Here is a 23,914-nt window from a genome sequence, read left to right on the forward strand (position 1 = left end):
ATAAATGGAAAAGAGAGATGGCTTAGAAAACCCAAGACCTATGACCAAGATGGACCCACCAGATACCCTGGGAAGGAATTCTGCTACTCTATTTCAGGCAGTCAAAGAGATTGGAAACCTTGAGTAAGCCCCTCTTCAGAGTCTGTACCCTGGTTTTCCTTGCTAGAAGACAAGACCCCTTGACTTTCTCTCTGAGTCTCAGGAGCAAGGATCTGAGAGGAAGGAGAAAAATGTCCATGGTTCTGAGCACAGCCTCTGCCATCCATGGGTAGAAATCAATTTCCCCTGGAGACCAGCAGGATCCTCAATGGTATGGGCATGTTATGGTGTGGCTGACACCACCTTAAGGTCCTGTAAATGTTCTTTCTCCTGAATCTGCCGAAATGGGCTGTACTGCCTGTAGACAGGACAACAGTAACAAATAAAACACAAATGTCTTCTTGGAGAGAGACAAGGGCCGTGCTCTTTCTTGTGTTTCATCCACATGATTCCATAGAGGTTAAAAATTAAGCTCCAGTCAGGTTTAGTGGCATGTGCTCAGAATCCTAGCCTGTGGGAGGCTGAACAGGAGGATTGCCGCAAGTCTGAGGGTAGCCTGGTCTACATAGCAAGACATTGTCTCAAAAAATTAAATAAATAAATTAAGCCCCATTTAAGCCACTTTTATAGACAGGTCTCCATGTCTAAGTGACTGTAAGGTGGCCTACCACCAAGTGCTGATCTTCAGGGTCTTCCTTGGTCTTCAGACTCCATGGGTGCATCACCTGAAATTCCTGCCAACAGGCCTGAGAGCAAGCCAGAGAGGAATGGAAAACCCCAGGATTCTGTGGAAAGCAAGGGGGCATCGGGGCCAGACAGGGGCCATATCAAGTCTCAGTAGCCCTTGGCTTAAGCCCAGTAGGAACTTGACTGTTTCATTCAGAAACTGGGAGCTGCCCACACAGCCAGGGCACTCATGAGAGTAGAAGAGGTCAAGGATGGACTTCCCCTTTCCAATATGGCGGGTGTGTGTGTGTGTGTGTGTGTGTGTGTATGTGTGTGTGATGCAGAAAGCTGTGGCTGAGGCAGCAAGGTCTAGGAAGGTCAGAGTTGGGAAGAGGCGGCCACCTGGCCTCTCCACTACAGGCATCAAAGAGTGACAAGCAGAGACTGTCACATCAGGGCGGGTCACAGCTGGGTCAGTGCTGGCTGCACGGGAAGGGAGTGACCTATTTCCAAGGTCCCCCATCAGGAACCTCCCTGCAAGCCCAGACGTCTGACGCAGCCAGACAACAAAAGAAGGGGGCTGGGAAGAGTATTAGGAAGGGTGTGGTGAGGGTGAGAGGCTGGAAGTGTCTGGTGACCTAACACAGAACTTCCCTCCAGGACAGGGACTCCTGTCTCCCACTGACCATCAATCAGAGTGGCTGAGGCCAGGCACAGTGTTACAAACCACTGTCCCTCTGTAACACCTGCCACCTGTATGTGGCTTCTCTTGGCCCTCCAAAATAGTTTGTTAATTTTTAACCGCAGAACCAACCAGCAGGTGGTCCTGGTTACCTCAGAAACCTCTAGACACACATTTCTCATATGGTTTTGAAGAAAACACATGAACCGAGGCTCATGAACCCTATTAATTGATGTTCCTGGCTCAGCTATGACCTGAGATAGTCTGAGCCTCAGTTTCCCCTTCTGCAAACCAGAAAACAGGCCCATCTCATAGGAATGACTTGAGGATTTGATGAGCTGGGACCCACTGGGTCCTATGCCTGGTAAACACCCAGTGATGGTTCAAAAGAAGCTAGAGAACACAGCCAAGATAAAGAAAAAGACTATCACCAGGGGATAAACCCCAGGGGGCTGGTTGGTTAATAAAGACCCTTCCAGCCTCTGACAGCTTGGGAGTTCAAGGAAGATAGGCATGTCAATCACATGCCCAATATGACCCCAGATGTACATTATCTGAGAACAGACTGCCTCTGCCTGTGTGTAAACTATAGCAGGGCTGCTCCCCACAGCGGAGAGGCCACATCAGTGGTACCTACTTGGCTTATTCCTGTGGCTGGCTGCCTTCCTCACTTGCTGTGTCCATGAACCACTACTGGAGACTTTAATTCTGCAACCCCATGCCTAAGACTGTGTCTGACCCACAGTGGGGCTGGATCCCTTAAGACTGAGTTGGCCAATGGTCTCCTGCCTGAAGATGAAGTCTCTGCTCCTCAGCTTGCCTGTCCATAAAGGCCTCTTCCCATGACCTTGACAGTGCCCCTGCCAGTCCACTACATTCTCTCTCTCTCTCTCTCTCTCTCTCTCTCTCTCTCTCTCCCACACACACCCCCTGGCCCAGTCATATGATTCACATCTTTTTTTTGTTTGGTCCTTTTGAGACAGGGTCTCCCTGTAGCCCTGGCTGCCCTGGAACTCACTATGTAGACCAGGCTGACCTTGAACTCATAGAGATCCACCTGCCTCTGCCTCCTGAGTGCTGGGATTAAAGGCATGCGCCACCACACCCGGCTAATGATTCACATCTTATACCTCTGCTACCAGACTGATTCTAAAGGCAAAAAAAGACACTTTATAGTGACAATTGGCAGCATTTTTTTTTAAAAAAAAAGATGACCTCAACTCTAACAGACTTCTATGTGATTAAACACATAAGCCCCATGTTTGCCTCCTGCTGTTCTTTGGCTCTCTGAAGTCTCTCTAACCCTTCTCAGCTGACACACAGTGAGTACACTATAAAAGGTCTGAAGACCTAACTAGAGGGATACCTCTTCCCAGCACAAGAGACGCCCAGTATCAGATCAGAGCCTGTTTCCATGCCCCAGTGCTGAGGGAGGCCACCCATGCCTCTTGGGATACTTGGAATTCCACCACACAGACACACTCTTTGTAAAGAGTTCCTGCTTAGTTTGGTGGACCGCTAACCCAGAAACTCTACACTCAAAGAGCCAGCTAAGCTCCAGGAATGCAAATGTTTAAGGCCCTCAGCTGGGCCAACCACAGACTAAACTAGGAAGGTTTAAGAGCTTTTTTCAGCTTGGTATTTGGGGGTCTCTCTCTCTCTCTCTCTCTCTCTCTCTCTCTCTCTCTCTGCTTCTTTCACAGGAATCCTGGGCAGTTTCTGCACCCCATGCTTTGGCCTAGAGGGTTGTGGTGGGAGATGCAGGAACCTCAGACAATTGGACAGGACACAAGAAAAGGGGCAAGAAGAGAAGAGGCTTGGTTTCAGAAGAGAGGGAGGGGATCTTTCTCTAGAGCCTGGGGAGTTCAGTCCCTCCTGTCACACCAAACTTGCATGGCCAGAACACACTGTAACTCCATCCCATTAACCCTGTCCCATGATGTTACGGCCTCAAAAACTCAGTGACATAAACAAAAAGTCTCTCACAAAGGGAAGAGAGACACAGAGCCCACCTTCAGTGCACCTTCAGAAGGAAGGTAGGCAACCTGTAGGAGAGCCAAGATCCGGGCGTGGGGTGGGAGCAGACCTGATCCCTTAGGCAGGATTCACAGGCTAGAGAACAACCAGCCAACTTAGTCTTTCCTTCTAGGTCAAAGGATTCAATCCCACTGTGGGCCAGACACAGTCCTAGATACAGGGGCTACAGGACTATGTGGACAGAACCCTGAAAGCCAGTCAACAGATAACCATGGAGCCGATTAGATCAAAGAAGCTAACTTTTCCACCATCAGTGAGATACACTAGCTCATTCACACACTCAATTCATTCATTTAAATTCCTACCAAGCACCCACCACACACGGCCCACACGGCCCAGCCGCTGTAGGAGGTGGGCACCACAATCCAAAGGTGACCAACCCACATCTGTGCCTGGAGCATGCTCGCAGGGTTCCTTACCAGCCCTCAGGCTAGACACTGAGGGCAGGAAGCAGTCCTAGCTTTGTCTCCTCACACATCAAGGACTAAATGAGATGTACTGAACAAACCAGTCGTACCAGAGAGAGAAGGGTCTCTGGTGGTCTCAGGCCACCCCACATCTGCACACACCTGGGGCGGAGGGAGAAGAGAGATAGAGGGAGGCAAAGCATTCTGTAGGTTTAAACATCTGGCTTGGCCAGCTGAGCTGTTGGGCGTGTCCCACACAGAGACCAGTCCTGGTCCAAGAGACAATGACAGCTAATTATCTCCCTCTGGTCTTTCTCCATTGAACTCCCTGCCAAGTACTGTAATACATGGTACTCATACTCAGTGGACCTCCACACCTATTAGTAGGAGAAAGTTTTTGCCATGCAAAATCAGGACGGAAGGAAAGAAATTGTAGTAAAGGCAACCTACCCAGAGTCCCTGGCAAGGAACCAAACCCTATCCTGTAAATCAAAGCTACCTGATCCAGTAGCTTAGAAGCAGAGTTCCCTCCCTACTTTTATTGTTGTTATTTTTTTACACTGGGTCTTATTATGTAACCCAAACTAGCCTCAGATTTGTGGCAAACCTCCTGCCTCAGCCTCCCAAGTGTATATTACAGGTATATACCTCCACACCTGGTTCTCTGCTGCCTCTGCTCTGACCAGGTGCCAAGTAGGAGGCCAGCTCAAGGCCAGGGCCCAACTGTGGGCCTCCTGCTTGGTCTGGAGCTAGATGATGCGGCCATCAGAAGCAGCTTCCCATCTGAAGCCAGACAGAAGGGTAGCTGGTGTTCCCTCAGAGTCACAGAAAGCCAACAACTCATGCTGCTCAGTCCCACTTCCCCTTGGCTTTTCCAGACCTCCCCATTGCTCTCTCTTGACTCTTCTGTATAGCGGACACCTAGGCTGTTCCCATGCCAGACTGATGTCATAGGCCTTACTGGGCTGGGGAGAGAAGCTCAGCCTCCTGTAACTTTCTCTTCACCGGCCCCAACGCCACACCAGTCACATGAGAAGGGGCCGTGAGCATACCTGGGTACCAACCACATTCCTAACCCCTAACTCCTCTCCTCAGCTCAACCTCAGGAGAAAACGGGAGCCAGTGCATCAGGATCCAAAGGGGTAAGGCTGCCTTGTAGGGGGCTTGGTGTGGTCTAGGCCCATGGTGCCTGAGGCACAGTGGTCTGGGAGCCTCACATCAGTCAACTTTACTGTCCAAGTTTCTGCCTCTCCAGCTGACTTCATTAGGGTTGGCTGCAGGGCATAATTCTGGGCTGGCCTCCCACCAGGGTCACTCCTACACCAATTCTACTGTTATAATCACCAGTCATGTGACTGTCCCCAACCATGGAAGGTGAATCTTAGAATCAAGGAGCCTGTCTTGTCCAGTTGTGCATCCAGGGCCTAGCAGAGTGATGAACTCACAAAAGAGCAATTCTTGGAGTGATGGCACTCATGATCCACGAGGCACCAGCCGTCTATGGTCCAGGGTTGTCTGCATGGGGACTTCATGTTCATATCTACAGATGTGGAGACGGAGACTCAGAGACATAGGAACCTGTCCAGGATCAAGCTCAGAAGCCAGAGTCAAGCTCAGTGTTCTCAGGACACCAAAAGCCTGGTGAGGTGGGGCGTGGGGAGGAGGGTACAACATGGGGCTTTCCCTCCATTTCTCACCTGCCTGCTCCCCAAACATTCCCCCAGAGGTGCCCCTCAGGCAAGACTTAAAAAGTAAAGACGGCACAGCCAGAGAGGATGCACAGTAATAGGCACGGGTATGGGGGAGGGTCCACCGCCACCAGCCGTCTCCCTGGCTGAGGATCTGTGACACAGCATCATGAGTCTCCCGACCCACCTCCAGCCCTTGCCTCGGTCCAGACCCCAAGGCCCCACCCTCACTGGCTACAGGAAATGCTGGCAAACTCTAAACTGAGCTTCCCAGAACAATTGCTGTGCTTCCCCAACCTGCCCGGAAAGGGGGAGAGAGCACAGCTGCTTCCCGTCTCCACCTGGATTGTCACAGCCCACAACTGTCCACAGAGCTTCCTGTGGTTCTCAGGGGCACTCAGGTCAAGCCTAGCACACAGACACCCTTAATGTACATTTGGAATAATATGAATCTCAGACCCAAGCCACCAGCTGTTCTGTAGGTGGAGGGGAAAGACAGATACAGACATATCATCATCATCACCATCATTATCACCAGTGCCTTCACTAAAGGAAATCAGTTACATACGGCTTTGAAACTGTCTTTTCCCATCTGGTGGCCTGAAAATCTTATGTATACACATACCCTCCTCCCAAATATCTAAACTGAAATTCCTGGAGTCATACTGATTTTGATGACATTTATTAGGCACTTACTATGATTCCGGGTCCCGGCTAAGCTCCTGGTGGTTTTACACACATTCATCCCTCACCCAGCGATGAATCTCTTCCTGTCTTCCTCTGTCCTCTCCAGCCCTCGCAGCCCTAAGACCCCAGTGTTAGCATCACCCCCCTCCCCAGGTAGCTTTCCCAGATCCACCTGCTGAGTAAACCCTGCTCCCCATCAGAATTCAGCAGATCCCTGCTGAGCCTTTATCACTTCCATCATTGTTGTATTATTTGGAAATTATCTGGTAACTTGCCCTCTTTATGATAAACCCTGCTGCCTATTTCTATCTTAGAGCCTGGGATCCACCCAGTGTTGGAAGGACACCCCCAGGCAGCCCACCTGCATCTGCACTGCTTCATCCCATTCATGGAGCATTCTGACATCCCCACTTCCCAGGGGTAAACTGGAGGCTCATAGAGGTGAATAGCACAGACAGGAAGTACCAGCGCTGGACTGCGGCCACCTTCCTGACTCGAAGCCAGGCTCAAAACAGAGTCAGCCTCCACGCACAGACTAAACCCGGCTTCCCGGGGGGCCTCATCCAGACAAGAAGCTGCCATCCTAAAGGGCCGCTGCCCCCAACATGCAGTGCTGTCACCACAGTCTGTCTGTGTGCTGAGGCAGTGGGACACGTGGGCTGCAGGTACCAAAACTCACCCAAAGTGGTTTCACCCTTGCTATGACCTGTGCCCCCTCACCATCCAGCAGCAAAACAGGGTTCTACCTTTAGTTTGGGGCACAGCCGAGGCTCTCAGGATCCTGCTAACAACATCAAAGTGGGCTCTTAACTTGGCTGGTACCCGGACCCAACCAGGTGCAGTTATGACCTGGATGAGGCTGTGTGGGACTATACATGCACACACATGCATGCGTACACACACACACACACACACACACACACACACAGCGCTTCCTGTCTCTGGAAGCTGCCTTGCACATTCCCCAGCAGAATCTTGTGAGTCTAGGCGCTCCCCCTCATCTCCAAACGGACAGTAGCAGGCTGCTAGGCCAGCTGGAGCACCTCCTTGCCAGGTCATTGGGATGCTGAGCCCCAGGCTGCTGAGCCCCGCTGTCTCACCTGCCACCTTCCTCTTCACCCAGCTCCTCTCCCCCAGTCCAGTCTGGAGCAGGGCTGAATCGGAAGGCGCACCCGGCTGCTAGGGTTCCCTGGGCAGGGCAGGGCTGGGACGCCTCAGCAGCCCCTCCAGCTCTCTGACCTCCAGCACCTGGTCCTGCTTATAAATGACTAAGCGATTTCTCCCCGGAGCTGGTTGCCAAAAGGCCCTGCTGGGTACAGAAGTGCACCGAGATGCCCAGAGGCACACGTGCTGAACCTCTAATTAGTGAGCCTTCTTCTTGAGAAAGAAAACCCCTCCATGTTTTGTTTTGTTTTATTTTCCCCTTAAATGAAACAAATCCACCCACGTAGTTACCGGAAGTGCAAGCGTGTGAAACTGAGCCGTTTGTAAAGAGAATTAGTCAGCAGCCCTGTGAGCAGAGCAGTGCGGGCTCTCATAGGTGGGGCAGCCTATGCTCCTGAGGTTCCCCATCAGGAGGGGAGCCATGGCAGCCCTGACCTGTCGCTTCAACCGTGATGCTCAGCAGTGGGTCTAATTAGAATGCAGCCCATGCCCTAGAGGTAAGTTTACTGGCACCAGACAAAGTATACTTCCATACTAAGCCCGGCAGATGAATCAGGTTTGCATTCAAATCCCACCCACCAAATTAGGTGGAGTCTCTCCTGGTCAGTTTCCTTATCACAACAGAAGGGTAACCAGCCATAGGACAGGAGTGTGTGTTACAGCACCAAAACCGTGATAAAGAATCCATGTCAGATGCTCTGTACCAATTACCCAAAAGAATCACACAAACACTGCCTCTTGATGAGTTGTTCTGGGTGGGCGCAGAGGCTGAAGTGGGGGTGGGGGTGGGGCTCCCCTCCTGTCCCTCAAAGCCAGTTTGTCTCTTGAGGCAATGAAATCTGCTGAGTCAGTTCTCAGGGTTTTTGTTTGATTTATTTTATGCATGTGTGTTATGCCTGCATGTGTGTAAGTGCACCCATATCATGCAGTATCCATAAAGGACAGAAGAGGGTGTTGGATCCCCTGGGACTGGAGTTATGGACAGTTGTTAGCTGCCATGTGGGTGCTGGGATTCAAACCCAGGTCTTCTGCAAGGACAGTCAGTGCTCTTAACTGCTGAGCCACCTCTCTAGCTCCAGTTCTCAATTTTAACTACAATGCAACCTGGCTAAGATGGGCAGGGGGCCAGGCCACGTACCAGTTCCAGTCCCAGCCATCCTGGACCCAAGATATGTAACCCTGCTGGGCTTCCCAGTCTTGCCCTCTCCATCCTGAGTAGCAGGGCAGATCGATCATGAAGAATTTCTTTTCAAACAGTACAGTGTTGTGACTTTAAAACAAAACCCATTGAAGTAGTTTGTTGTTGTTTTGTTTTTTTTTTTCAATCTGGATCTTGGCTTTTCCTAGGGAGAAAAAAGAGGAGGGGGCACTGCCATGCCAGTGGGTTCCAGTGTTCTAGTACATGTCCTCAGTCAGGACATGTTCATTCTGCCACAGTCCTCCTTGGCCCTACAGCCTTCCTTCCCAGCCTCTGGGGGTAAGTGAGCTTGTGACCCAGTTTAAAACCCTAATTTTATTTAGGAGCACAACCTCAACCACTCGTCACTAGAAATATCCACAGGAAGTGTCTCTCGGGAAGGCAATTAAAAGTCTGGCGCTTAAGGCTGGTTTTTCTCAGAGAAAAACAAGACACCGTAAGAAGACCAGGCTGGCTGAGGAAAGCCCAGCAGTGAGGCTATCAATTTTCCAAAAAAAAAAAAAAAAATTATGTGAATTCCTAGACAAAGAGTGAAGGAAGTGTCAGGGCAAATGTCAAGTTCCCTTTCCTGCCTCCTTCACCTCCTGGTCATGAACCTGTCTGTGTCCCTCTGACTGGCACACCTCTGGACATGCAGAAGATAGGCAGGCCAGTTTTCAAAAGACTGCTGAGTGTCAGCCCCATGCTCACCTTCCCATCAGGAAAGGCCTAGGGTAGCTGTGGGGAGCCCTCCACTTTTCCCAGCCAGCCAGCTGTTCTGTTTATCTGAGAGGAGGTGGAAGATTCGGTAGACATGGCTGGATCTGCCCATAGCCCAGCAGAACCACTGAACATGTCTAGGGTTGTTTTGGAAAAGCACAAGATTCAGGGTCTCATTTTTCTTGCTCTTCAATGATACTCCCTTCATTCATGTAATTATCACCAGCACCCGCTAAGGGCCAGCAAATGGGGTTCAGGAGTCACTGGACACACTTCCACTCTGACTGCAGCATCACAGGTCCAATTTCTCTCACCTCCTTCTCCCCCTAACCCCGCATGCCCTTCCTTTGCCTGGCTGAGATCTCCCTCTACCTGAAATTCTCCCCCACGGCAGCCCAGCACATCCCATCCCAAGGCTTACACTACGTGGTACTGTAGTGACTGCCACTTTTCCAGCTTTTGCTCATGGCTCCCATCCTGACCTTTTCCAGCCCAGTGGAAAGCCATATCAGCAAGGTCTGGGCTTGATTGGGAGACCTCGTCTCAATGAAGAAGGTAGAAAAGTGATCACAGATAATTCCTGACATCAACCTTGGGCCTAGGTGCACGTACACCCACATACCTGTGACCACACATTTGCAATAAAAAAAAAAGACCGTATAACACACACACACACACACACACACACACACACACACACTGGTATGACTTCTTGTGTGACTCCAAGTGGTCATCTAGCTTTGTTTTTGTTGAGCTTTTGTACATTTCTTGGAACAGTTCTTAATCAAATTTAGACCCCTTCACCCACCCATGTTTGCTTGATTTTTTGCAAAAGGTTTACCACATAGCCTAGACTGACCTTGAATTTGTGATCCTCTTGACTCAGCTCTCAAGAGCTAGGATTATAAGCAAGCACAATCATGCCCAGCATTTGACTTGTTTTTTAGCTTGTTTTTCTGTCTGTGAACGGGCCTAATAGTCCCCACCTGGTGGGGTTCTTGGTTGCGGTATATGAATTAAGGGTGGAAAGCTTCTAGAAGAGTACTTGGTACATATAAACACTCCATCAGCATTGAAGAACTAGTCTCGTTTCTGAAGCCCAGGAAGAAAAGCACACCGCATGCAACAGGCTCACTCTGGACACACATAGGCCTGGCTTTGCAACCCATGGTCAGCTTGCCTCCAGTCAGACCAGAACTGCCCCAAGGCAGCTTTCCCTGGGTGCTTTCCAGAGTCCTGGCACTTTTACAGGATAAGTCAACATGAGAGTCCTCAACTGATACAAAATTTAGCTCATAAGCAGCATGTCCAAGAAATCTCCATGATGGTACCTGTCTGGATTGCTACCAGTCACTAGGGAACTTGGGAGAACCCTGTTCCCACTTGCAGAGCTGCTGAGGTGGTATCGAGAAGCCAAATTCAAGGACATGTCAATAGCTAGCCAACTGTGCATATGCCTTAAAACTCAGTGTGGACACTTATAGCAGGTAAACTTTGTGGTGTGTGAATTACACCACAGTAAGACCATGAAAAGCAAATCCTGCGCTAGCTCCCTCTACATACAATCTGAGCCCTAAACGTGCCACATGCTCACGATGTATGCACTAGTCCAGGGACACCCTGCTTCACCTTATAAAATGCTCAGAGAGAAAGACAGGCAGGGAACCAGTTACGCCAAGATTTAAGTTTGGTCTTCCTAAATGCTTCTAGGTCTCAACCCAGTGACAGGTTTAAGTAACACAAATCCAGTCCCATTTTCTGCTGCCTCTAAGCACAGCTGCTCTACGTGGTGGAAGGGGGTGGGGAGGGGATGACAGCTCAGAACCACAGAGAAAGTTCATATCCCCAGGGTTGCTCCAAACCTACCTTCCCAAAGAAGAAAACAGACATCACGCCTCACGCCCCACACTCCCCAAACGTGCTGGGGAAAGCCATATGTCACACTTGACACCCAGAAACTTGCAGAAGCAGCCTGGGGGCTGCCTGCCTGGTCCTGGCATCATTTACTTTGATCTATTCCTACCAGATTCTAGAAAGCATTTTGGAGAAGACAGAGACACAGAGGGAAGGAGAAGGCTACTCATAGCTGGTTCTGAGGGGAGTGATCTCTAAAGCTATTCTCAGTAGTTCAAACTACTTACCCTGCAAAGCTAAAACTTATAGAGAACCCTATTCTGTACCTTGCCCAAATCCAGGACCCTTCGGCTTCAATTGGCCCTGAGGTGCTGCAGGAATGGCGGGGAGCAGTGTCCAAAAAAGCAGATTCAGGGGAAGCTGTTTAACCCCTCCAAACATAAGAGCCCTGTCTGATCTTTCCTAGAACTTCAATGTTATGGTGAACATTTCTGAGAAGGATGGATGATCTGTGCCCACTGAGGACACGAGAGAAGTAGGAATCCTTGACAGTGGGTGATCAAGGCCTGGGACTGGAGATAGCGGTGTCTATGTTTGAAATTTTCCATCATAAACATTTGACAGCCATGCAAACCTCAGCTGTACTGAGACCCATTACTGGAAAGAAAGAGACCCAGTCATGAGGATGCAGCTCAGACACGACCTCCGGGTTAGCCCTGTCTGGGCATCTCCTTCTGTGCAGGCACCGGGACAGCCAGGACAGAGCAGGCATTCAGGGAACATTGGCTGAATAATGAAGGAATTTAAAAGAGGGGGGGACTTTCATCCTGAGCTTCCCAGACAGCCCTTGAAAGTGGCCTGGTGCTGGAAAGGCTGGTTTTGAGGGACCCTGGAGGGCAAAACAGTGGGAAGGGAAGAAGGCGATCACAAATCGGTTCAACATCAACACGGTGGTATGTACAGGAGGAGAAATCTTTCTGAGCATCACATGGCTCCAAAGATAAGGAAGTCTTTCCAATGGCACTCTGATGAGTACATATAATTTATAGGTATTTACTATAAATACACTGCTACATTTCTTTAAGAAAATTTTGTTCCTCTGAGCTTTGCAGACACAAGGCCATTTTTCTTTTTTCTATTATTATTATTTTATGTGTATGAGTGTATTGCCTGCATGTATGTGAGTGCACCTGTGTCGTGTATCGCTGCAGAGGTCAGAAGAGGGCTTTGGATTCCCTGGGAACTGGAGTTAAAGATGGTTCGTAGCCGCCAGGTGAGTGTTGAGAATCGAACCTGGGTCCTCTGCAAGAGCAGTCAGTGCTCTTAACCGCTGAGCCATCTCTCCAGCCCCCCACCCCCTTTTTTGAAGACAGGGTCTCCCTGTAGCCCCAACTGGCCTGGAACTCACTCTGTAGACCAGGCTGGCCTTGAACTCACAGAGATCCGCCTGCCTGCCTCTGCCTCCCAAGTGCTGGGATTAAAGGTGTGTGCCACCACGCCCCACCCAAGGCCATCTTTCTAATAAGTACTTTCTTAAAATCTCCACACTGAGAAAAGCCTGGGATCCAGAGAACACATACAGGTCTCCTTTACCCCTCATCTCCAGGGGAATCAAGGTATTCAGTTCCATTTTCTCAGCCTTCCTGATTGTCCGAAGGGCTCCTCCCGAGACCCACAGAGGATATGATGGCTGTGTCTCACACCTCACAAAGTCTACTATTCTCTGCCCCCTGTGCTTAATCTTGGGTCTGCTGGGAACTTCCTGTCATCCACTTAACAGGCAAATCCCACCAGCTTGGCATGTTTCCTCGGTGGCCTCCCCACAAGTGCAGGAGTATCTTATCATCACAGACTCCACAGGCAGGAGGGACGACTTAAGGCAGCAGAGCAGCACCACCCAGTCAGACCACGGGTGCCTTGGTTGGATGACAGCCCAATTGTCAAGGGGGAGTCAAAAACTTAGCTGGGGGAGACAGCCAGTTGGAAGGACCAGAGAGTTGAACTGGGTCTCCTCAGGGATGCTGGTCAGGGCCTCCAATAATTACGTTTTAAATGCAAAGGAACATAGACAAATCAAGAAAAAACAATTCTAGCTCACCAACACATCTCACTGACAATCCCTGCTATACAGCAGTATATCCAACCCTCCAACCCACTCTATAATAGCTAGTCTCTGGCATCTACCCTGCAAATCCCCAGGCTTGAAGGAACCCTCCTGGATCGGTTACATGTGTCTGAGACCCAGGTATATCTGGGGTCCATAAGGTACCCTAGCTATCAACAGCTTAGGAAACATCTTCAAAGTTCACTTCTCTCACCCCTAAACAAGGCGGTGGCAGTATTTACCTAAAGGGGTCTGGCAGATAAAGACATCTGATAAGGGTTCTGACAGAATCGTTATCATTGGAGCAGACATCCAACTCTGAATGCTGGCCCAAGCACGGAAGGCAGGCTGGAGTTGCCAGGAAGGAAACAAGAAAAATCATGCTAGCTATCCATGCATCAGTCTCTCTGCTTCCTGACTCATGAGGTGAGCTGCTTTGCTCTACCGCCTACATCCTGCAGTGACAAGCTGCCTCACCACAGGCCCAGACTGGACTTCCACACCATGGACTACAACTTCCAAAACCATGAGCTAAAATAGATCTGCTCTCCTCCGGTTGTTTCCCTCATGTATGTCACAGCATTAACAAAGGGAAAGGACGCAGAGTTAGAGAGGTGGGGGTGGGGTAGGGCAACAATGATTGTGAAACAGGCCAGGTCTAGCAGCAGTGAGGGAGATGCAGCGAGGGCCCAGGAGCTTTCTAAACAAGGGGAAGGGTGAGGGCACCCTTGAGTGTTTGTGGGCAATAGGGACAGGTCACTGGTGACCTCTACTGAGAGATTCTGGTAACAGGGGCTTCTAGGGAGGTTCAGGAGAATGAGAGACAGGAGAAAGTGGAGACCAGATGTGTTCATCACACTCAAGACCTGGGAATGGAGGCTGGACTGTGGCTGGTGTTAATTCCTCTTGCTCCAGAGCCAAGAAGCCAGAGCCATAGAGCAGCCCCCTTAGCTCTCAGACCCCCCCACCAGCAACACCAGCAGCCCTTCTACCTGCTGTCCAGCTGAAATGGACATCAAAGGAAGCCCAGGTCTACCCACTGAGCCCACAAGAATCTCAAAAAGCACACCATGAAGCCACCTTCCCAGGGGCTGGAAATGTAGCTCAGCTGGTAGGCACAAAGCCCTGGGTTCTATCCCCAGCATCATATTAACTGGGCATGGTGATACATACATGTAATTCCAGTACTTGGGAAGCTGAGGCAGGGGATCAGGAGTTCAAGGCTAATCTGAGCTAAATAGCCAGACCTTGTCTCAAAGATCTAAGTGCTGAGAGTGTGGTTCAGTGGTAGTGTTTCTCTAGCATGCACAAGGCCCTGGGTTCAATCCCCAGCACTGAAAAAGAAAGTTAAAATAGTAAAGCTCATATTATCTGTGCTACAATTTAAAAAGGGGTGGCAGAAGCATCAAATCATAAACCAAGAAGCCTTTCCAGATGGTTTGGGGACATTCTGGCACTCACCTTAGAGGCCCCAACATGCATCAAGTAGCAGGTGTCTGATGGTGGTCGGAGGTAGTCTCTCACCAGACATGGTGGGCTCGGTAGAAATACGAGGCCTGAGAAACCACCTAAGGTCTCCTCCCCGTTTGTGGAGGAAAATGTCAAACAAGGTCCCATCTCCTGTGGCTTATCCCCTCATGCCATGAAATCTTCTGCTGACAGAAAGACAACTTCCTAACGAAGAAAGGAAGTTTCTGTCTCTAGTCCAGGCCCAAGTCCACCTGTTATCTGGACAGGTCTACTTGGACCACATTCACCAGGGCAGGTTCAAAGCACCTCCACGTACCTTAGAGCTCAGCCCTCTCTCTAGGGTCATCTTCTATGACCTCCTAACTAGCTGAGTTTCTCAGCAACACGTACCCTTCTTCATCTTCCTCTAACACTTCACATCCAGAAAGTTCCCAAAGCCTGCCCACTGTACCCTGGTGTTGCCTACTCACCTCCCAGTTGGCAGGTCAGGGCTAGACTGCAGCCTCCCCTGACCATCCAGCTCCTCTTGGTGACCATTCACATGGCACACAAATAGCTACATGTCCTTTGTCCACTCAGACATGTCTACCTACATACTTGAGCCTTTAGGCACTGCTCAGACTGATCATGTAACCTCTTCCTTTTAATCTTGGATTACTCCTGTGCATGCCCATCTTTATGGCTTGATGGGTCCAATAACTCCCAGTTCATTTGGGTAGTGGAGGTCACAAGGTAACGTGGTTGCCAATGGTCAAAGGTTCACTTTCCACTAAGGCCCAGCAGTATGTCAATGGCTGTTTCTCAAAGGGAGAGTAGTTATTTGGGGATGGCAGCTGGGCCTTGCTCCAAAACTCCAAATACTTGTGCTATGATTCACTTATAGGGGCTGCCAAAGGCTCCAAAGAGCCCTTATCTGCTACTGACACCTTGAAGATCACTGGAACTTTGAATCGTGTAGCCCAAACACAAGAGCAGTCTGTACAGGGGCCTGGATCCGCTGTAGAGCCTTCTCCTGATCTGGGGCTCACTCAAAACTAGCTGTGTTTAGAGTCCCTCAACAGATGGGCTGGAGTGACACACCCAAGTGAAGAATGTGCTGTCTCCAAAGTCCTAATAGGTTGGCCAGCATCATGCCTCCTTCTTGGCTGTACTGTAGGCAGGACCAGGGACAACAACTTATACTTCGCCTTAGAAGGGGCATCCCAGCATGCCCCACACCACTGGACCCATACACACCCACAGAGGCAGAAGGTCTGTGAATTTCAGGAGGGCTTATTTCGACCTTTTGACATGAAAATGTATTACCAGTAAATCCAGAGTGATTTTTTTTACCTCTTGCTCACTCAATCCAATGAGTATAATATTATCATCAATGTAACTGGTCAATGTGATACACTGTAGATGATATAGAAAGGCGATCAAAACTCCTGGGAATGAAATCATGAGGGAGTTGACTACCCTACGGGTAGGACTGTGCAGAATATTGCTGGCCTTGCCAGGTGAAAGCAAACTGCTTCTGGAAGGCCTTGTGGACTAGATATGGAGAAAAAGACATTTGCCAGATCAATAGCTATATCCCAGGTACCAGATGTGTTCATTTGCTCAGGCAAGGAAGCCACATCTGGTACAGCAGCTGCAGCTGGAGGCACCACTTGGTCCAGCTTGTGGAGAGCGCTGTCATTCTCTAAGGGCCATCTGAGATTTGCACAGGCTACGGGAGAGTTGAATGGGGAGGTAGGAGGAATCATCACCTCTGACAGCTCTCAAATCCTTGTTAGGGGCACTAATCTCCAAAATTCCTCTAAGAGATATGACATTGCTTCTGATTTATGCTTTCCCTGGGTGGAGGCATTTCTAATGGCTCTCATGGTGACCTCTGTCACCACAGAAGATCTTGCTCCACAGGTCAGGGAACCAATGTGAAGAGTCTGCCAGCTACTGAGATGTCTGTTCCAATTACATTCTGGGACTAGAAAAATAACCCCAGGATATGTCCATTGACCCATCGCACCCTCTGAGTTGGAGCTGAGCTTACCTGACCTCCATCAGTCCTTCTGAGAAAAGGATCACAAAAACAATTCCAATCTCCTGGAATCAACATTAGCTCAAAGCCAATAGCTACTCGTCCCAAAAGCTCTAATTACTTCCTTTTTTTCCCAAAGCACAGTCTCGATGGTCAAAGATCATAAAGCCGTTTGGGGAAGCCTGGCAGAAAGTTAACAGTCTAGTACTAGGGTCCTAATTAAAGGGGACCTGGCCTCCCTTCATTCAGTTCAGGGTCTGCAAACTGGCTCAGGTTTGGGAACCAGCTGAGGAGCCATGCTTCTCTGGTTTTACTACGTGAGTTAGATTTAAGTTCATTCACCCTGGAGGCTTTCTGCTTGTACAGTCAAGAATGCAGGCGTCCTGGCTATTTCACTTCTAGGAACACGGTGATTAACTCGCCAGCCCCACAGGTCTGCACGAGCCAGACAGTAGTGATTGCCACTTTGCTCTGCGGTAATTACTAATTACACCCACCTTGTCTTTGGAAGTTGAGCGCCGCCACTCGCCCCCGTCACCCCAGGATCCAATTACTCCCACTGCCTTTCAGCATTCTGAGTGACTGAGTCCCTGTGAGGTCTGGGAAGAGCAGAGTGCTTCAAGGGTGTTGGACATCCTCTCCCAAATCTGTTTCCCAGCGTACTAGTGGGAAGTCTGCCTCTTGGACTCTCCCAATGTGGGTGGGGAGGCTTTAAGTGGGAGATCTGCCCCTCAGGCATTCCAGTCTCCAGAGTCTCTGAGTCCTCTCCTCAACATTATTAAACTCAGGGAGATCTAGCATCTCCAGTTCCAGCATGGTAGGCTAGCATTTCATGTTTCAGTCAACCAACCTGTTAGCCTCCATCAGAGCTACAACATTAAATGAAAAATCTCAACCTCAAGAAATTCAGCAGACCCACCTTTAGGTTCCCACCACTGCTACCATGATCCCATGCCCCCACCCCCACCCTTTTTTTTTTTTTTTTTTTTTTTTTTTTTTGTCTTTTTGAGAGAGGGTCTCCCTGTAGCCCCAGCTGGCCTGGAACTTGGTATGTACACCAGGTTGGCCTTGAACTCACAGAAATCCACTTGCCTCTGCCTCCTGAGTGCTGGGATTAAATGTGTGCACCACCACACTGGCTCCATCCCATCCCCTTAAGGCCCATCCCCATAGGCTTCTGGGTTCCAGCTATGTGAATTAGGAAGCTCACTAGTTCCTCTGGAGTACAGATCCCCTCCGCAGAGAAGTGACACTTGCATGCATTACCTTTAGGTGATGCAAAAGAAAAGATACTTTGCTCCTCATAGAGTGGGTGACCAGAGCACAAGGGGACCGTGCAGGTGTTCACAATACAAGGGTGCCATGATGGTTGATCTTCATCATCAACCAGACTAGATTTGGAATCACCCAGAGGGGTGTCTGTGAGGGTCTTTGAAGAGAACTGGAGCTGAGGAGTGCAGCCCCACCCTGAATGTGAGTGGCACAGTTCAAGCTGGTACCCTGAGCTGAATAAAAAGCAGAACGTGAGCTGGGCACCAACATTCATCTCTCTGCTTCCTGACTGTGGGTGCGATGTGTGCAGGTGCCTCAGGTTTCCGTGTCACACCTTCCCCACCGTGGACTACGCCATCCTTCCTTAAGTTGCTTTTTTAGGTATTTTGTCATAGCAGGTGTGTATATAACAATCAGAGTGGCCCCCAAACAGCCAACAGCTGCAGGTGACGACCCATGGCTAACCTGGTAGGCAGTGTCCACAACAGGGGGCAGGGCAGACCTTTCCCAGGCAGGTCCTTCCAACCCTGGGTGGCTGAAGACCTGCTCAGCTATCCTTTCCCACATGGGGTTCACATATCCTTCACCTTGGGCTCAGGTTACCCACAGCTTCTCTCCTATCCCCAGAAGTTCCCTGGGGTAACAGGGGCTCCCAGATTCCCTCTAGCCATCGCCTGCCATCAAGAGTTAAGCTCGAGTTGAGCACTGGTCTGGCGCTTGCTGACAAATCGTTCTCTCATCCCCTAATGCCCAGGCCTGCCATGACCCCCCACACCAGCATTGCACAAGGCCTGGGCCTCCAGAGCAGGCAGAGCTGGGCTGTCCCTTGGCGGCCTCTCTTGCCCAACTCTTCCAGGGAGGCCGGGAGAGCCTAAGCCCAGTGCCGATGTGGTTTGCCTCATGATCCTCAGACTCATTCTTCTTAATGTTGGGCAATGAATAGAACTTTTACAATACTAAACTAGCAAGAAGCTGCCCAAGGCTCTGCAGAGTGGCACCAAGCTGGATCCCCAGGAGCTGCTCACTATGAAGCCTTCCTTTGGTCAGGGCGCAGTGTGAACCTCACCTTCAAGGCGCAAAAGCCACATTTACTCCAATCCTTGCCTTCATATGGAGTCACAAGGGTTCCTTTGGGGCCCAACTGTTCCCTTAAATACTTCTTAGAAAGTAAGTACAGGAGACCTGAGAACAGAGTTTGCTTTAGAACATTCCAGCTATGTATGTATGTATGTATACATGTGTGCGCATATGTGCATGTGTATATGTGCATGAGCATATGTTGAGTTTTGAAACTGGTGAGGGAACATGGGGACTTACTCATTATAGCCTCCTTTCCACTTTGACATATGCTTGAAATTTTTCCATAATAAAAACTATTCATTAAAAAAAAAAAAATAGGCCGGGCAAGGCCAGCCTGGTCTACATAGCGAGTTCCAGGCCAGCTGGGGCTACAGGGAGACCCTGTCTCAAAAAGACCAAAACCAAACCAAACCAAACAAAAACAACAACAAAACACGCAAGGCCGGTGAGATGGCTCAGCTGGCGAAACACGTGCCGTACAAGCCTGAAAACCAGAGTCTGGTCCTTGGAATTCATGTGAGGCTGGAAGAACAAAACTGACTCTGCAAAGTTCTCCTTTAGCCTCTACATGAACATCATGGCACACATGCAACCCCCCCCCCCCCCCCCCCCACCTCTCTCTCTCTCTCTCTCTCTCTCTCTCTCTCTCTCTCTCTCACACACACACACACACACACACACACACACACACTAATATAAACATGCAGAAGGGAAGGCAAAGGCAGAGGAGGTGCCATCCTGTGCTGGTGATGATGCTAGGTTACAAAGTCTGGACTGGAGTTTTGGCTCTATGGCAGAAAGACCTTGGCTAAGTCACCTGCCAGCTGGGACAGGGGGGGATGGAGGGAGAACCCACAGTCCAGGGAAGCGAAGATGAGTTAATGTGTCAAGGAGTTGGATCAGAGCCCGGCACTAATATACTCCTCAAAGCCATTTCCCACCAGGAATATGATGCGGGTTCATATCAGAGTCCTTGCAGCACAGAGGCTAGGGGCTGGCTGCCAGCATCACTTTGGATGCCATTTGGGGAAGAACTGCATCCCAAACACCAAATAATAGCCCTTTATTCTGCTCTTATTGATCTGACTTGCACAGAATAGAAAGTCTGTTCACTCACCCCTAGACAGACCGAGGCATACCTGCACCTGCCCTTGTACACCCATAACAAAAAGATGAACAATGCAAGGACACCAGCCACATCCTATTTCTTGAGAGGAATTGGTACAAAATTTCTAGACTAAATTTAGGAGCACGGTGAGGCTCAAAAGTTTCATTAAAGTGAGAATACATCTGCCTGCAAGTTTCCAACCACCCAGGAGGAGGCAGGTGCAAGAAGAAAGGACTCACATCCTCAGTGAGCATCAGGCAAGCAGCACTGGCTTCCAATGGGCAGGGAGAAATTCAATATTTATGCTGATTCCAAGAGGGCCAGTTTTATGCACAGCCCCAAGAAACCCACTAAAGGAAGGGCCCACCCTTGCTGGAGCAGCCCCAGAAACACAACCTCACTTACCCCCAAAGTGACCTCACCCAGAGCCCCAGGCGGAGCCACTCCTTCCTCGGAGTCTAACAGTCATTGCTTCTCCCCAAGGCCTAGTCCTGCAGATTTGAGTGTGGGAGCCAGGCTGGGCAAGAAAAGGAAGCCTTGCAAAGTTGTTGGATACAGTGACTATATCTCCTGTATACACACACACACACACACACACACACACACACACACTTGAATTGACTGCATTTATCAACACGAAGCTTTACTGTCTGATCTGAACTCTGCTCTCCATGATTCACTATCCTTTCCTCTCACTCCAAACTGATGAGGAGGAGGAGGAGGAGGAGGAGGAATTCTACAAATGATCTAATCCAGTCCATCACTTTGCAGCTGCCTGGCCTATGACCTCAGTGCCGGGGACAGGAACCAACAACAGCAGCCAGGACCTGGCTGTGCAATTTGGGTAAGTCACCCATCCTCTCTGGGCCTCCACTGGGAAAGGGTTGGTCCAGCTAGATGTTCTGTAAGTGATGTAGTGCTTCCCTAACTGTGCCACTAATGGTAATCTAGTGCTTTCTGCCTCCCAGAGGTGGGAGATAGGAAAGTGGGGGATAAACAAGGAGAAAGGCCCATTCCTTCCTCTCATTCAAGAACCAAAATAAATACCTTCCCCGGACCAGGCCACCATCCTACCTTGACACACATACAGAGAGAGAGAGACAGAGACAGAGAGAGAGAGAGAGAGAGAGAGAGAGAGAGAGAGAGAGAGAGAGAGAGAGAGAAACAGAGACAGAGACAGAGACAGAGACAGAGAGAGACAGAGAATTCATCATGGACAGCAAATCTTCATCATAGGGGATAGCTCTTGTACCATGAACACCTGTTAAAACTCAACTCATGAGCAGTTTCTGATGCTACTGACTGGAGCGTTTAATTAAATATTACTCACTCAGGAAACAGCCCCTGCCAACTCACCACCACACTGTACAATTTGCTTTCAGAGAAAAAAAAAGAGAGAGGAAGAGAGAGGAGCCTGCCCCCCCCCCTCAGCTGGCACCAGCAGGGGCTTCCCTAGCAGGACACCAACCAATGCTCCAGCAACACCCCACTTTCCAGAACCAAGCAGAGGAGACGTGCTCAGCAGCCTTGCGGAGGCAGCGGCCAGCCCCACTGCTGGGTTACTACAGATGGTGAACAGGGAGAGCCCCCGCACACACACAGTTACACACAGAGTTCCTCATGAAAATGCATACAGACTTGTACAGACACATGTTCATGTCACAAAAACACATTCACACACATACAAAGACCCACTCACGGAAACGCATTCACAAGGATACATGCACACTCACAGACACTCGAGCACACACTCCCACAGTCAAAAACACACAACTTCTTGGCCGGCTAGCATCTTCTCAGGCACCATGTACCGTCATCCAGAGCTTTTGCCATCTTACATCACGTGAACTTGCCAATTACCAATTCCTCACACACACCGCGGGCGCAGGGTGACCCATCCCGCGGCTCCACCAGCCGGACCCAGGCTGCTCTTGTTTTTCTGTTTTCATCGATTTCCTGACATAACCTCGGTTGCTGGGAGAAGCCCTGGCGGCTCTGGGACGGCGGGGAGGGTGGAGCCGTGCAGAGTGTCACCCAGCGGTGTCCCAGAGAAGAGGCGCTACGGGCCGGGCGGGGGACCTCCGAGGGGACAGTGGCGACCGCTGCAAATCCTAGCCCGGACTGGCGGGAAAAGCAAAACTGACTTAACTCAGCAGGGTCGCGCTGCTCTATGCAGAAGAAGGAGCACCCCACCCCGGCTTGGCAGCGGGGGTCAGTCGGGAACCAGCGCCCTGGGGCGCCCCGATACCCAGAACTCAGCGGGGACTGCTGCGCGCTCCAGGCCTGTTTCTGGGTCTGCAACTGCCGAGGCTCATCCAGGGGCGCGACAGTCCGGCTGCCTCCAGGACCCCCGCCCAGCCTCGCCCCGCAGGTGGGACCAGGGAGCCTTCACCAGCCGCGGGCAGCAAACACGGCAGCAGAGCCGCGCTGCGCGCTGGGCGGCGCCCGGCCCCCTCTCCAGGGACCTGCGGCGAGCAGGGCCAGCCCAGCGGACCAGCGCCCCACGCCGCGTGCCCAGCAAAGATGCCCACCCCGTCCCCCAAGCTCTGCCCTGCGCGCACCCACTAGGGGCCCCAGTGTGCGGATCCCCGCGTCTCCCGTTCCCGGTCCCCCGACGCAGGGCCGCGCGCCCACCCACCGGGTTCTCGGTGTCCCGCGCTGCCTGCCGCGCCGAGAGAGGCCGTGGCTCTCGGAGCCCAGGAGGCTTGCCGCGCTCAGGCCGCGCCCGCCGCAGGGAGCGAAGTCACCTCCTCCCCGCGGCCCCGGCGCCGGCGCCTAGAGCTGGTTCCTGCAGCGAGCGCGCGGGCTGCCCGAGCGCGACTTCTGTGCTGAGCGTAGAGAGCAGCCAAACGCTCTAAAGTGGGAGAAAAAAACCATTGTGGGCGGGGCCCGCACGCCCCTGCCCTGCCCACATCTGCCCCGCCCCGTCCCTTCTCCCAGCCCCCCTCCTCTGCCCCGCCCCGCCCTGCCCGCCACCCAGCGAGCCCCCACGCCCACTCCTCGCCCGGTTCTGCCCTCTTCTCCATCCGCTACCCGGCTCCGCGCCCATGCCCCGCCCACCCTCATGCCCCGCCCTCTCTTCCTCTGCCCCACCCCGTCCTCATACCCCGTCCCCTCACCCCTGTCGGGCTGCCCCGCCCCCCCCATGCCCCTCTCCCTCTGCCCCGCCCGGTCCTCTTGCCCCGCCCCTTCTTCCCGCCTACCCCGCCCTCCCCGATGCCCTCTCCCTCTGCACATCCCGCCCTCTTGCCCCGCCCCTTACCCCGCCTGGCCTCCAGCACGCCACGCCCCTGCCACGCCCCTTTTCTCACCCGGCCGGTCGTGGGCCTCCCGGAGCTGAGCGCTGCGGGGCGCTGGAGAGCCCAGGGCGCACCCGGCGGGGTTGCTGCGGTCACGTGCCCAGTGCGCGCTCCGCAGCCCCCGTCGCCGTCCTCTCCGGGAGGCTTCCCGAGGCTGCAGCCCGGCCTCCTGGCGGTGGTTTCTGCCCGGACTGCCTTGGCTCAGGGGTCCGAAGCCTCGATCCCTCTGGAGGAGTTTTTGGGAAAGACTGGGCAGGAGACCTCGATTGCAACAGCGGAAAGCCTGCGGAAGGCTGCGGCGGTGCCAGGCCCTTCAGTGGGGGGCCGGAGGTCACCCATGATGGAGGGAACGTTTGAGAAAGTGGGGATGGTGACCATAACCGCAGGAGCAAAGGCCGTGCTGGCCTCCTCTGAAATTCTGCATTTAAAGTTCTGTA

The 23,914-nt window shown here is 51.5% G+C and overlaps 1 protein-coding gene across 1 annotated transcript in view; it reads right to left on the reverse strand.

The window, feature by feature from the left end:
* Window positions 1–23,011, reverse strand: part of Spsb1 (splA/ryanodine receptor domain and SOCS box containing 1) — a 68,626-nt gene extending 45,615 nt beyond the window's left edge. Inside the window, exon 1 of the mRNA XM_008831914.3 lies at window positions 22,817–23,011. The gene's annotated coding sequence lies outside the window, so the exon portion shown is untranslated. The remainder of the gene's footprint in view (window positions 1–22,816) is intronic.
* Between the last annotated feature and the right edge of the window lie 903 nt (window positions 23,012–23,914).

The sequence above is a fragment of the Nannospalax galili genome, unplaced genomic scaffold, assembly GCF_000622305.1.
Source record: "Nannospalax galili isolate Female #2095 unplaced genomic scaffold, S.galili_v1.0 scaffold870, whole genome shotgun sequence".
In the NCBI taxonomy this organism is placed as follows: Eukaryota; Metazoa; Chordata; class Mammalia; order Rodentia; family Spalacidae; genus Nannospalax; species Nannospalax galili.